Raw genomic sequence first — 16,553 nt, forward strand, 5'->3', positions numbered from 1 at the left:
TCCAACATGGATTTTATTCCATTCAAAATCCACAAGTTTGGGTGGAATGCCTAACTCCATGTATGTTGCCATAAAATGTATACTAAATAATTAAAGGAAATACAACCTATTGGGAGATTTTAAATCCAGTGTGGAATGCCACATATAACATGAGTAATACTACAGAATGCACTAAACAGAGTCACGTAAGGAAGAGGATGCTGGGCTCTCTGTTTGAGGCATAGTCTTGGAAAACTTATTTTATTGTCACTCAATTGTTGAAATTAAATCAAGTTCTGTTTCGTTTGACCCTCTACGTGATTACTGTTGACCACTCTGGCCCTGGGTAGAATAGTTTATTTCTTAATAACAGTCACCTAGGTACTCATTAGGAAAAGTTTGTCCATGGTCCAATAAACATTTAGGAGTTAGAATGAATAATGTTTTCTTAAATTTACTTTGTGTCTCAGAGTTGTTAGTCACAATACCTTAAGAATAGTAGGATTTAGGGCTGGCAGAATGGCTCAGGCAGTAGAGTGCCTGCCTAACAAGCATGAGGCCCTGAGTTCAAACCCCAGTACTGCCAATAAGTAATAAAATAAAGATGAGGTTTTAAAAAAAAAGAATAGTAAGTTTAAGTAATATTTCTTTTTTAAAAATTTGTTCTGCACTTAGTTATTTTATACTTATTTCAATATTACAACTGCTAATGGCATTAAAATGGACACCCAAAATTATTTTTTAAAAAATCTAAACATAAAGTAAAAGTATTGGCATACCTGTAGCAGTATCAACACACCTCAATTACTTTTACCCATCAGTTGAAGCCCACCATATGAATGTTTCATGTGAAAATAATTCTTGCAAGGTCACACAGATAAAACAAGTACTGATAATCTGGACACATTTTGTGATATAATTCTTAACAATCATCCTTCTGTTACAGCAATTTTTATTAAAATTGTCAAACAAGCAGGCCAAAGAATAATCATACTGATGATTGCTCTAGTAACATGATGTAAATGTGTCAATAAAACATAAACCTTATTTTACAGAACAGCTCATTTTCATGTATCAATTGTGATTAAGAGAATAAGGTAGAAAGATCAGCATTTCCTCATCACAGAATGTTCATTTATAGACATGAGCTATTCCTACAATGTGGCCCAAAATGAACAGTTGTTCATAAAGTAGTCATTCAGTTCTAATAACAACAGTTGCAATTTCAGCTTCATTCCATTTTTATCTTATATTCAAACATCAGGTAAAAATTCTTTGAGGAATACTTGCTTCTGTTTTCATTCTGAACCTATATTTACAGCATATTAAATAATACTATTAACCTAGTAATTTAGTTTAATGGAAACTCTGCCTCGTTATCATACATTTATAAAATAATGCTGGATAATTTCCTTGAAAATTGTTTCTGAAATTATGGTGTTATAATAACTCAACATGAGGAAGCAATCTGAAAGTCCCATTTTCAGTAAATTTCAGTAAAGGCTATTTGAAATGTCTATGTTTTTCTTTGAGACTAAAATATATAAATAATACTTATTTAAAATCCATCCTCATATTATGTTTTCATACATATATTTATTACACATAACTAAAACATTATTTGTCTACTGAATATTGTTTAGCTGAATAATCAGAATTTGAGTATGTACGCCTTGGTGAATGTTTACAATATCCTTCCAAATACCTTATTGCTTTCATGTTCCATTTTAAGAAGAGTGATTGACTTTGGAAATATTAGTGGAGTAGGATGTAGCTATTTTCATGTTTCTTGGTTTATTTGTTTATTTGTTTGATTTCATGATGCTCCATGTTTCAAGGTTCAACTCAAATGTTGCTTCTTCCATATGGCTTTCCTTTACTAAGTTTCAAAATGATAAGGACCACATAATTCCGAGAATGATTCAAATATGATAAAGCTCTTTTGGAGTTTTGTCATTACTATAGGTTTTTGACATTTTGCTGTAAAACCCAAGTAAACGTTTAGAAAATGATTTCCCATGACAGAAAGTAGATATAAGAATTTAGAAAAAGTATGGATGAAGTTGACAAAGTGACTTGCTTCTCTTTCAGTTAATACCAAATTGCAAACTTTGTGAAATTATTGTACATTCATCATTTTTATTTTTAAAATATTTTTAAAAGTCTTATTTTGTTGCTTTGGTCCATTTATGTTTTATTTTCCTCTTTTTGTCTTTTGACATCTAAACTCATATCCTGAAAAAATGAGAGAAAATTAATCAGTTTTGTTCATCAGGACATTATCTTAGACTTTTTGATATAAAATCATACTCAGTTACCCTTAAGGCTTTAATTCATGTATTTAATAGTATTTTACATTTTTCACTCTAATTATATACAAGAAAGAGAAATCATTTTTCCTTATTATACTCAATGGGATCCTAGAATCTTAACAAAATCAGGTCTTATTCCTCTGATGGCCTGAAGAATTATAACTGTATCTGGTCAGGGAATGAAAAGTAAATTATTTCAGAAAATGTATACTCAGGGAAGGACACTAAAAAGGGGCTATTTAAAGATTTATCTACATTGAAAATGTTCTCATAGATGTTTTTGAGTAGTTATGTGATTCAAATGAAGTGATAATAAAGCAAGACATTTCAACTTTACTCTTACCACTTAAAAATGCTCTAGCATATATACTTACATTTTAAGTTTTTCCTCTGAAAGGACGTAATAGGTAAAAGATCACTAAAAACAGAACAAACATGGTATATCAACACTTTTTAAAACTACTGTTTGAGGAAGTAATGAGTATTACTTTAAAACATTCTGCTCAATATTTGTCAAGCCCTTCTTTGTTCTTTATATTTTGAATAAATTCACTGATATTCAAATAAGTTCATAATAAAGTTCAGTTTAAGTTAAGTTTGTATTAAACCTGAAGTTTTCAAATACTTAACTTTTCTGCAATTTGGACAGAATGTTAATAGAATCTATTAGCTAAGTTAAAATTAGCAAGACAGGATTACACTGAAAGTATTATAAGTTATACAACTTTTAAAACATAGGAACTTACTTTAAATAAATGTGCAGTAAGACACTTTTAAAATTTTATACTCATCTTTATTTTTCTCACTCTTATTGTGTGATTCTTTATGGTACATATTTAAGATGCATAGCATTAAGCACACCTTAATATATACTATATATGATATATGTTATATACAATACTTACGCTATATATATATAATAAAATGATTACTACAGTCAAGTAAATCAATATAAGAATTTCCTCACATAAATTTTTGATGAGTATCTGAAATGCATTCTTAGCAAACTTTTAATAAACAGTACAATATTACTAACTATACTAATCACATTGTATGTCAAATTGTCAGATTGCTAGACTTATTCATTCTACATAATTACAAGATTGTGTCTTTTGAGCTACATCTGCCTCCAAAGAACCACCATTTTAATCTACATTTCTATGTATTGATCTATTTTAAATTATACATGTAAGTGAAACCACTCAGTATTTTCTCTCCGTATCTGGCTTATTTCACTTAGTATGAGATCATCCAGATTGTTACAAATGTCAGGATATTTTTAAAGCTGAAATAAAATTCGATTTTATACATATGCCATAATTTCTTTATCCATTCATCTATGAACAAGCCATTACATGTTTATATATCTTATAGATAGCTCTCTCAAGTGTTGGTTTCATTTCTGTTAGGTTTATATTCAGAAAAGTGACTATTGTACCATGTGGTGGTTCTAGGTTCTAGTTCTATTTTCTTGTGGAAACTCCCTACTGTTTTCCATAATTTATATTACCACCAATAGGGTGCCAGGATTTTCTTTTCTCCACAGCTTCTTCATCACCAATGTCTTTTTTTTTTTTTTTTGGTGTTACTGGGGTTTGAACTTAGGGCTTCACACTTGCAAAGCAGGCACTCTACACGTGAGCCACACCTCCAGTCCATTTTACTCTAGTTATTTTGGAGAAGGAATCTCATGAACTATTTGCCCAGGCTGGCTTCAAAGGGAATTCTCCTGATCTCAGCCTCTCAAGTAGCTAGGATTACAGGCTTGAGCCACCTGTACCCATTTCTTTTGTCTTTCTGATAATAGCCATTTTAATAAATGTGCTTAGATGAAATGAGGTAATATGTCATTGTGGTTTTAATTTTTACTTTTCTAGTGAGTAGTGTTCTTGCTGAGCATCTTTACATACATATGGAATGGAATGAGCTCCTTATACATCTTGAATACATCTTCACCACATATCAGATGTATGGTAATATGTGGTAATAAATCTGTAAGCTATCCTTTTAGTTTGTTGTTTCCTTTTTTGTGCAGAATAGTTTTAGTTACTGTTTTTTCTTTTGCTGCTTGAGATTTGGTTCAGTCATGAAAGGCTAGTCTCCAAGGCTAGTGTCAAAGATGCTTTCTCTATGCTTCCTTGGGAGAATTAGAGCTTCAGTTCCAATATTCAGATCTCTGCTTTTGAGGTGATTTTTATGCATGGTGTGATGTTGTACGAGAATGGTCTAATTTCATTTTTAATATGAAAATAACCAGTTTTTTCACATCCTTCATTAAAGAGACTATCCTTTCCCCTATTATGTGTTCTTGGTGCCCTTGCCAAAATAGTTGACTACATATTCTTAGGTTTATTTCTAACCTCTTTATTCTTTTCCATTGGCCTATGTGTTATTTTCTATCAAGTACTATATTGCTTTAATACTTCCTAAGCTTTGTGATTTAATTAAAAATCAGGAGTGTGATACCTCCAACTATGACAACTATGATGTTAAATAGTTTTATGGGACTGCTATTGCATAAGTGGCCCATTCTTGACTGATTTGTCATGATAGAACATGTGACTGTCTTTCTTCTTTCATCTCTTTTGTCAGTGTTATACTTTGCAGAATACAGACCCTTTGCCTCCTTGGTTAAATATATTCCTTTTACACTATTGATGCTATTATGATTGGTTATTGGGTATATTTTTTTAGATAATTCACCTGTGTAGTGAAATGCAACTGATATTTTCGTATTGTTTTGTGTTCTGTAACTTTACAGATTTCATTTATTAGTTCTTTTTTGTTTATTAGTTCTAACTTTTTTTTCTGAGCTATAGAGTTTTATTCATTGGACATGTCATCTGCAGCAGAGATAATTTTACTATTTTCTTTCTGACTTGAATGTTTTATTTCTTTTTGCATCTGATTGCCATTGTTGGTTCGTCTAGTACTATGCTGAGTAAAAGTGGAGAGAGTGAGCCTTCTTGATTTGTACTGGATGCTAGAGGACTTTACTTTTAATATAAGATCAGAATACTTATGATGCCTATAATAATTATTGAATTATTCAATAATTATTCAAGAAGCAAAAGTGACTTAAAACATTTTAACAAAAGCTGATTTAACACAGAACATTACATGCTTATAGAACTGTGAAAGTATTACTTTGAGCCAAAATGATTAAGAAACAATAAAAATCACTGGAACCCACCACTCATGAATTCAACTATTTTTAGCACATATAATTTGAAGCTCCTAAAAAACCTTCAGGGCCACTACTCACATTGTCAAAGGAAAATAATGGACTTCCCTCCCATATGCCTTCCATAACCCCCTCAAGTGTCCTGCAATTCAGAAAAGAGATTAGTCCTTTGACAATGGTGCTAAAATTCAACAGGCAATCTCTAGATCACTTACAAATAAATCTGATAAAAGTATTGGGCTAACCAAAAGTGTTTAACATAAAATATGTACGTTTTCAACTTTATTTCTAACTTTAATGCCACTCTTTCTGGGATTGAAACATACGTGTTAGATAACAGGATATTCTAAAGTGCTCTAGTTATATGGCACAATCCTTACTTAATATTTAAATACGATTCTACATGTAAATTGAGAAAGCCAATGCTACCTTTCATATCTCTGGTTATGAATACAGTCCTACAGTTTATGTTGGAATCCTTTGTTTACATCTTCTAATTTGTCTGAATTATAAATTATGTCTTGGTTTATTTCACTGTTTTTTTCCCTTTTCCATTCTGTGTTAACTCCAACTTAAAACTGCCAAATAAAAATTATGCCAGAGTACTTAAATGACCAAGGAAGATTTTATTCAAGATGATTACCGTAGGAATAGACTATTGCAATAGGAGAGAGAGAAACTGAACTCATCTCCACTGAAAAGACAGGCAAGGCAATTTCTAAGCACTGGAAAAGCTCTAGAGACTTTGGAGAGAGATTACTCAATGTGGTTAGGCCATCTCTGCTTGCTTATTGAGGTTCAGCCCCTAACCTCCTACAGAGATGAAGAAACAGGAGTGCTATGTTTTATGATGACTACATTTCAAAGGATGGCTTCTTGATCCCTAAAAAAGATAATTCCAGGGCTCTAAAACTGGATAGGGGATAGGACATTTATACCTCCCAGGAGGTAGACAAAAAATTTGCCATAGTAAGTTTTTGAAAGTGAATGATCTAAGGAAAGGTAGGTCAGGGGCTAGATTCAGGAAGAAACCTGTGTAAAGTTTGGTCAAGTTGAGTGAATCGTTGTTTTCTTCTTTTTTTAAAAAATTGTGCTGAGTAGGATATATCATGACACTTACAAAACTTTTTACAATGTATCAAATATATCATACTTGAATTCACCCCCTCCACCACTCTACTTTATCCCTCCACCTCCCACTCCTGGTATAGTTTCAACAGGTATCATTTTTACATTTGCATACATGTGCACACAGCTTTTTCACCATGTTCACCCTCCCATCATCCCCTTTCATTATCAACTCATCAACTCCCCTCTCCCATTGGTACCAATCCGATCCCCTCCCCCAGGACCTGTTCACCTTCCTATTCACTGATTTTCTAGAAGAAAAAAGAGGAAACAAAAAACTGACATTTTCACTTGTTTGTGATAAAGGTAGCTACACAGGAACTTTCCTTGTGATATTTCCATGTATATCTGTATTATAACCTGAAATGGTTCCTCTCCTCTCATTTTCTTTACTCTACCTTAGTCCCTTTCTTATAGTGGTTTCAGCTGGTTTAAGAATTCTACATTCATTCTTTTATAGAGAGTATATTAGCCATATTCATCTTCTCAGTTTCCTTCTTTTACCCTACCCCTCTTGTATGTGACCTCCCCTTAGTGTGACTAGTTTTACATAATATTGCTGTATTTGTATTGGGTCTATATTCCACATGTGAGAGAAAACATATGGCTTTTGACCTTCTGAGCCTGACTAACTTCACTTAAGATGATGTTCTCCAGTTCCATCCATTTACCTGTGAATGACAATATTTCATTCTTCTTTGTGGCTGAGTAAAATTCCATTGTGTATAAATACCACATTTTCCGAATCCATTCATTAGTAGTGGGGGATCTTGACTGTTTCCATAGGTTAGCTATTGTGATTGTATTGAGGTCACTGTCAAAACATAACTCTCTAAGAATCAAGTCTAAAGTGAGGTACCAAAGGTATAGAATTTAAAGAGACCCAATGCTTCTCCCTACCAATACTTTATAGGTTATTTCCTGTGACAGATTTTACTGAAGATTTGGAATATTAAGAAGCAAGCAGTAGAAGACCAGAATTATATTACATCCCTGTTCCTAAAACATCCCCCTCCTTTGCTGAGAGTAGGGTTAGTCTACTCCTCAGTGAGAACAGTAGACTATCATCATTGAGCTATGGGAGGCCACACCATGGACTGAATTTGGTCCCCCCGCCCCCATAAAGGTTATGTGTTCAATACTGTATTTGAAGTTAAGACTCTCAGTAATTAATTAAGGTTCAATGGCAAAAGGGTGGAGCTCTAATCACCTGGGATTAGAATCCTTACTAAAAGAAAGAGGCCAGAGCTTGTGTGCTTTCTAGGCAAGAAAAATGAAACGATCCTGTGCGGGCAAAGGGAGAGGGAAACTGCACATAAGTCTAAAAGAGGGCCTTAATGAGAAACTTAATTTTTGGTCCTTGATCACAGACTTTTATCATCCAGAATGATGAGAAAATAAGTGCCCATTGTCTAAACCCAGTGTATGTTATTTTGTTACGGCAGCCTGAGCAAACTAATATAACACCTTTCTTAATTTTTTGTGCTTGAATATCTATTTTTCATATCCTTTTGTCTTCACAAACCACTTCCTATTCCTTCACTTTCCAAGTAATTATTTTGATGTGTTCAATGCATCTTTTTTATTTTATTATAAAATTATAAAATATAATTTTGCAGTATATAGTATAACTTACCTAAGTATTGTTATTTTTACATCTTATTGTAAATCTTATACATTTTTTGCTTGGCACCTCCTTATTAAGACCTATCTGGTAATTATACGTAAATCTAATCCCTTACTTCTCAATTTCTGCATAATATTCCATTGTGTACTTTCAACATGCTTAATCTACCTACCTTCCAGAGGTAACCTGAAATGTCTGTCTCTAAACAATGCCACATGAATAGTGAAGCACATAGTCACCCTCTTTTATACTGCATCCAGTCATCCTTCATATATTTTGGTTTCTTATACCTGAGACCCTTTTTATTATCTCCTAATAGTATCTTTTCTTATGTTTCCTTATTTCCAGGGCCCTTTTGAATAATTTCTATGAAGAAAAGTAAATTCAATCTTACTTATAGGACCAAGAAAGTCATCCACATTTGCCTTAAAGCTTTACCTTTAATATTAAAATAGTCTATTAATGTGGATGTCAGTCTTCTCCCCAAAACCAAATTTAGGCAATTCTGGTTTAAAATAGTATTTTTTCTTTTTGTACTTAAGTAAAAATATTAATAAGAAAATTCAATTAAAGGTAAACTTAAATAATAAAAGAGTAAGAATATGCTCTATTTTTTACTTCTTACCCATTAACCATAGCCCCAATGATTCTCTCCATGAATTATAGTTTTAGGTGAATCCCACTGTGTAATAAAATAGTCATTTTTTGAGTCTTGCTTTATGTTTCAATCAAATGAGGCAGTATCATTTTAAGCGATCATTACAAATTCCAGGTTTCACCTTCAGTTAAAAGAATGCAAGAAGAGGCTCTCTTTCCTCCCAACAGTACAAAGCCCAGGACTGCAGGCATTTGGATTTTCTCCTATACATCACTTACCATTGCCCATTATCTCCTGGCAACAGCTGGTGACACACAGTCACTGTGCCTCTAGGAAAGCTTTTCCCCCCTTCCATCTGTTTCAGTCCATTTACTTCAGAAATAAAACACTGCTTTAGCTGGTCTGCATATGACATCTTCCCTTCAGTTACAGGAAGCAGATTCTGCATTCTGAAACTAGTTTTTTAAAAACAAGCAGAAGTGGGAGCTCTTCACAATCTTTTGATCATACAGAAACTTTTCATAGGTAACAGAAAAATATATGACACCCATGTCATCATAGGAAAGTAAGGCTAATGTATAAGTGTATGTGAACATAAAATGTACTGATTGGGCTTCTGAAGTTGAATTTAAACTTGTGTGCAATACTTTATCTTCCCTAAAAAACAAAATGGATTTGCAATTTTTATAAGGACTGCCAAATCAGTGCCTCCATGTTCTATTGCTCTTGATGGGAAAATAGCCATGGTCATCCATGAAAGTGGAAGAAACCACACTTTCTGCTTCCTCATCATCATATTGATGTTTTTAAACAAGCTAATTTTTTATTCCTTATTTTGTAAGAATTTTGATTTTGTAATGGATATACTTTTTGCTTATTCTGATGTGAATACTTTTATTTTTGGTTTGGAAATACATGCTAACTTCATTCTTTTTATCTGTTTCTAAATTTTGATATTATTTTTTCATATAAAGCAATGGAACACATGAATAAATTATGTTTTAAATTTTATTTATTCTTTTCCCAATTTTAAGCAGTAAAAGTGACTTAATCTGTTGTTTCTCATGAACTATTATGAAAATTGTTATTCTGTTTCCTACTGACCTAGAGACTTGCCATTAAAGATTACCATGTAGAAGTCTAATATGATCTGAAAATTATTGCCAAAAGGGAATTATTGATCCTACATCTCCCACAAAGCCATTCAATATGTCTATCTTCTAGTCTCAAACCTCACTAATGCCAATGCCACTAAGCCACCTGCTTAAGAAAGAGAAATAAAAGATTTTACCTGTTTTCTTCATACTTTACATTCAATCAATATATGATCTTATAGACTATACATTAAAAGTATATTAAAATTCAAATTACTTGTGACCATCTCCATTTCCATAAGCTATTACCACCTTGCAACTGTTTTACTGCATTGGCATTCTATGAGTCAGGATAGGCTAATTTTGTCTGTTTGTTTTAACAAGAAGTTAATTAACTTTTATCATCTTCAAAACACAAAATACATGGGCGCATTATAATTTTTTGGCTACTTTTGCAGTACAAAATATATAAGGAAATCGCAGAAGTCCTCTCTTCTCATCTTCCTCCCTCTCCCTTTATCTATTCAGAGATATGCATAGCTAATTTTTTAACATGTACACTTTAATCATATGGAGTTGTATCTATGACTCTTAACCAGGGGGTGATTTTGCCCCAAAGGGGAAAGTTGGTAATATCTGAAGGCATTTTTGGTTGTTATTACTACAAAATGTTGCTACTGACATCTAGTGGGTAGAGGTCAAGGATGCTGTTAAATATCTATAATACACAAGACAACACCAACAACACATAATTCTTTGGACTAAAATGTCAATATGATGAAGTTAAGAAACACAATTTTTTTTGTGGTATTGTTGGAGGTGACATATTTTTAAGCACTTTTGAATTTTAATATACTCACAGAGTTGTCTATCCACCAATTTCAGAATATTTTTATTACCAAATCTCACATTCATTAGTAGTCACTGTTGGGCATTTCAGTGCTGGCATGCTGGTAAAATAATTTATCGAGACAATCAAGTAGGAGAATCTAGAGGCTTATTACAGCACTGCTAAGGGTAACAGCAGGCAGGCAAACATAGGGAGTGCTACTGCCTGGTATGATATTTGGGACAGGCTTTTATGGAGTTACTTGGTCTATGAGGGCTTTTCTGTCTCAACTTTTCTGATTGGTGTTTTTTTCCTGGAACACTTTTTTGGTTTTAGCTTCTTTGTAATGTTTTGTGTAAGCACATTTGTAACCCACCCGGTCAGTGCAACCTCGACCCTGCCTTTCTCATTTGGCCTGCTTCTGGTAGTTTGTTCCTAACCATGCACCCTTCAGGGGGCTTTTCTCCACAATTGCTCTCTCTTTCCTATAATCCCAATCCTATGCAAGCACTAATAAACATCCTGACTTCATAGATTTGATTACCCTGAACATTTCACGTGAAAGAAATCATACAATATGTTTATTTTATGACTTTTTCTTTTTTTGCCAGTACTGGAGTTTCACATTGCAAGGTAGACTCTATACCACTTGAGCCACACCTCAGCACATGACTGGCTTCATTCATTACTGTGTTTTCGAGACTCATCAATGTTACGTTACACAACTATAGTTCATTTTCTGTAATTGTCAAGTAATGCTGCATCATATTTCTATGCCACATGTTATTTGTCAGTTGACAGAAATTTGGGTGGCTCCACTCTTGACTATTATGAATAATGTTGCTATGAATATTTTAGTATACTCTTTTTATGTGAAAATATGTTTCTGTTTCTCTTGGATGATATGTAAGAGTGCAATTGTTGAGACATATGGAAACTCCATGCTTCAGACAATGTACAAAAGTAACTGCACCATTCTTACCAGCCCTGCATAACTTCAATTCTTCACATCTTCTACACAAAGCATAAATTAATATTTATTTTATTTTGATAATAACTAGCCAAGCACATATTAATGGTATATTATTATGATTTTCTTAATTACTAATGGGCCTGACCATCTTTTTACACATTCACTGATCTTTTGTATATCTTCTTTAGTTGAAGAGTTCTTCATGTATTTGAGTTATAAGTTCTTTATCAGGTATGTGATTGTAAACATCTCCCATTTTTTCACGTTATTGATGATATCCTTTGAAATGCAAAAGTTTTACTTTCTTTTTCTTTTTTGGAAGTACTGGGGTTTGAACTTAAGGCCTTGTACGTGCTTGCTAGGCAGGCACTCTACCACTTGAACCATTCCCTCAGCCCTGAAAGTTTTATTTTTGATGAAGTTTTACTTTTTGTAATTATTTTGATTTGTGTGTGTGTATGTGTGTGTTGCTGCAGCTCTAACTTAAGGCCTTGCCCATGTTAGGCAAACCCTCTATCAGTGAGATATATCCACAGTCCACTACTTAACCTTTTATGACCTACCTGAACTCATGAAAATTCACTGCCGTATTTCCTTTTAAGAATTTTGTAGTTTAAGATCTACCATTAGATCTAGATTCCATTTCAAGTCATTTTGATATGGTTTACACACATATTATTATGATGTATTACTGTTTATTTCTATTTTTGTTGAAAAGCATTTTTAATTATAACCATAACAGTTTTCTTACAGTTTCTATTTTTCATTTAAAAATTTTTAACCTATCTGAGTCTTGGTTTCTAATGTGACACTAGTAGACAATATTTTTCTTTTTGGTATCCAGTTTCACAAACTCTGCTATTGACTTAGTTTTTATTAGGATACATTAATGGAGTGAGGGGGTTAGACTGTGAAAATTTCATAGCTGCATGCAGTATATTTTGAACAAGTTCACCCTCTCTATGACATTCCTTAACTCCCCTCCTTCCTCCCTCCTTTTTCAAACAGTATTTGGTGGGTTTCATCATACTTTCTTCATTTATGTGTGTAACATTCCTTAGTCTTCTTAAATTTTAATTGCCTCTACCTGATATTATTACTGATATATATGGTCTGTCTTTTTTGTTCCTCTACTCCTCCTTTACAGCTTTTACCCCCTGAGTATTTTATAATATAATATTTTAATTTTTAGTGATTTTCACTGTATGTACATTTTTATTTATTTTCTTATTCATTGCTAGAGCTTACTATATATGATTTAACTCATCAGAATCTAGCATTTATACTAGCTTAATATCAATGAGATATAAAAATGTTGCCCTATGTATTTCTATTAATTCTTTACACTTTGTGTACTTTTATTGTTATACACATCATACCTGCATATTATTAACTCAATAATAAATGTTAGAATTGTTGTTTTATACAATTTTTGTCTCTTCAGGAAGTAGAGAGAAGAAAGGAGAATACGTATATAGAGAGTACTTTAGCTTAAACTTCTTATTTTTACTGCTCTTGTTCTTTTGTTCTCTTTGGTGTTTTAAGTTATGGTCTGGTGTCATTTCCTTATTCTGCTGTAGCTTTGTTCCTTCATACCTAATTTATACTAATTTTTTCAAAATATTACAGCTTTCTTTCTTTAAATAGATGATAGAGATAGATAGATAGCTATGGATAGTTACACAGTTGCTCTTTAAATCATTTAAGAAAAGGAGATGTAATGTATATTCATAATGATCTTTATAATTATAAATATATGCTTACCAGAACTTTTTGAGTCTTTGTGTTTGCTTTTGGTTTTGTTTGCTTGGGTTTAGATTGAAATTACTGTTTAAGGTCACTTCCATTCATCCTGAATAATTTCCTTTACTATTTCTTTTAAAGGATGCCTGCTAGTAACAAATTCTCTATTTGTTTTTCTTGTTTATTAGGGATTATCTTTATTTCACCTTTATTTTTGAAAAACAATTTATGTTGAATATGAGATTTTTTGTTGACTTTTTTTTTTTTGCTTCCATCTCCTCATTTCACTTTCATCTGCCGAGGACACTTTCTGCTAAAGCTAGTGTGAGAAGTTAACTGCTTGTATTGCTGGAGTTTCTTTAATACAGTAAATCATTTTCCTCTAGCTCCTTTCAGAATTCTCATTCTCTCTCTGTCTCTGTCTCTCTCTCCCTCTCTCTCTCCCACCTCTCTCCTTTCTCTCCTTTCCTCCCTCCCTCCAGCAGTATTTTTCACATGATGCTTCTGTATGTGAATCTCTTTTCATTTCTCTTACATGAAATTCATTGAGCATTTGAATTTTTCTGCTGATTTTATCACAAATCATGCTCAAGTAAAAAATATAACAATGAAGAGAACTTTATGATTAAACTAAGGTGATGTTTATGCAAAGACTTGAAGGACATGTAAGTGATCTCTCAAAATTCCCTTTATCTTGAACTATTTTTCCATAGCACTGGCTCTAAACTATAAATATATGTATATATAATCATAAAATATGCATACTTGCCTTGTTCATTGATAGACATAGAAGTCTATGAATGAATATTTGATGACCGTGAGTTCTATATTCAATTGGATTTCAGCCACATTTTTGAAAGACTTAAGTCAAATCTAGACAATACCAGAACTCATATATTGTGAAATAAAAGCTTGCCATGTAACCTGTTGTTTTATCTTGTATATGTGTGTGTGTGTGTGTGTGTGTGGTGCTGGGGTTTGAACTCAAAGCCTCATGCTTGCTACACAGATGCTCTTACCACTTGAGCCACTCTGCCAACCTTAACCTGTTGTTTCAGATGCAAACATATTCTTGGCTCAATATATGAGCGCCTCATAGGTTAACACCAATGTGGAGAGCCTGAAGCGACAGCAGCTGGAAAAGACATACGCAACCTTGCTCCCTGCTGGCTCAGAAGGACAGAAACAACAATGCAGAAACAGAAATGATAGCATCAAGTATTTTACAAATATCTGAGCAGCATAATTTACTTTAGTTTACACTGAACACTTGGATCATGGCTATTATTCTAAATATCAGAAGTCTGAACAATTACTTTTCTAAAATGAATGTGATTTGTTCTAATGTCACGCAGAATTTCAAGGCAAAATATCAGAGCTCCATTTAAGTTTGCTCAGACATATTCCTAGAATACTTTCCCCTCTTTTAGTGATATTTCAATCTATTATTTATTGATGCCTGATTAAATGCTAGACATATTTTCATATTTAATCTTCATGAAATTCCTACAAGGTGAATCTTAGTATTTTTATTTTATGGTTGAGAAAACAAGGAAGAGAAAGGTAAAAAAACTTGTCTCCAAATCACATAGTAAGTGATATAGTGAATATTGAATGCTGTGTCTGCCAGCACTAAAACTCAGAATTTTAACCACTGTAAAACAGCAGTGTCAAATCAACAAACAAAATACTGTACAGGATTGTTTCCTCCTTAATTTTCTAGTGTAGAAAGTAATGTGCTATTGCATTCGAAAGGGAATAAGCTTGGCTACTTGGCTTCTTGCTTTAAGTTCTATATTTTTTACGAGGTTAGGAACAAATCTTTTTTTTTTTTTTTTTTTGGTGGTACTGGGACTTGAAACCAGGGCTTTCGGATTGCTAAGCAAAAAGCTCTTTGTGCTTTTTAAGTTACTTTTCAGATATAAAGTCATGTGTTTGCCCAGGGCTGGCCTCTGACAGTATATATCTACACATTTGGGATTACAGAATGCCCTACCGGGCCCAGCATTTTTGCTGAGTTGGGTTTTTGCTAACTTTTTACCCTGGCTGGCCTTGAATCACAATCCTCTCCGTCTCTGTCTCCCAAGTAGATGGTATTATAGTTGTAAGCCAAGGGGCCTAGCTGCAAACATAACAAATTTAAAGAGATTGTAAAGTTAAATGTTCAAGAATTTCTAATAGTTCTATTTCTTTTACATTTGTTTCCATTTATAAAAAGATCCATTGCTAATTATAAAAATTTAAATGGCAAGTTTTATAACAAAATAGAGTGAAGTCACAACGCATAGCCTCACCCACACAACAACTATCACTGTGAGAAATACCTCCATATCTTTCTGTGTATGCAACAAGTATATCCCCATAGGCACATTCATATAAATAGTTGTAATTTTGGACTTTGGTAAATGACATTTTTATTTGTTTAATTTCACTCTTATTTGCCATAGTCATATGAACTCAATGGTTAACAAGAAAAATTTAGAAACTTTGATCTTCAAATGATTTTTCCTAAATATTTTGTTTTTCCCTTGATGAATACCAGTCACACTTCCACACTTGCTTCCTGTGCAGTCAGAGAAGGCAATGTGTCTACTGTATGAACAAATGCTTGAGTCCAACTCAATGTCTTTGAAGCTTGCCAGTGTCATTTATAACATGTTGCAAAATTGCTACTAGAAAAGTCAATGGTAGGAGTCAATTCAAAACATATGCTTGACATTTTCAAAGGATAAGAAAAAATAGGAACTTTTATGAATACCATCCTTTCACACTTATCATTCATTCTCACCATTTAGAAATGATTCTTCTCATATTGATTGATTTACCTTAGCATGGCCTCTTAATAAAGAAATCAGGTTCTTGTTTCAAGTAAGATGTTTGTTTTTGTATTTTTACCTAATTTAGGATAGCAACTTTAATGAATAACTCCGCATAAGCACATCACTCATTTTGTGATCTTCTGTATCAGTTCCTCTGTTTTCAACCTTCATCTCCTTCATATGGTCATCCTGCAAATACATAAAAATATGGAGCCTATCCTAAGTGAAGACGGGAATGTTAGCAAATGTTTAAGACTTGGCTCTCTC

The 16,553-nt window shown here is 32.9% G+C and overlaps 1 non-coding gene across 1 annotated transcript; it reads left to right on the forward strand.

Annotated features, from left to right (window-relative positions):
* The first annotated feature begins 492 nt into the window (after positions 1-492).
* Positions 493-565, forward strand: Trnav-aac (transfer RNA valine (anticodon AAC)). Its single transcript has one exon. It is a non-coding gene; the product is annotated as a tRNA-Val (tRNA).
* The last annotated feature ends 15,988 nt before the right edge of the window (positions 566-16,553 follow it).

Source organism: Castor canadensis, chromosome 9 (genome assembly GCF_047511655.1).
Source record: "Castor canadensis chromosome 9, mCasCan1.hap1v2, whole genome shotgun sequence".
In the NCBI taxonomy this organism is placed as follows: Eukaryota; Metazoa; Chordata; class Mammalia; order Rodentia; family Castoridae; genus Castor; species Castor canadensis.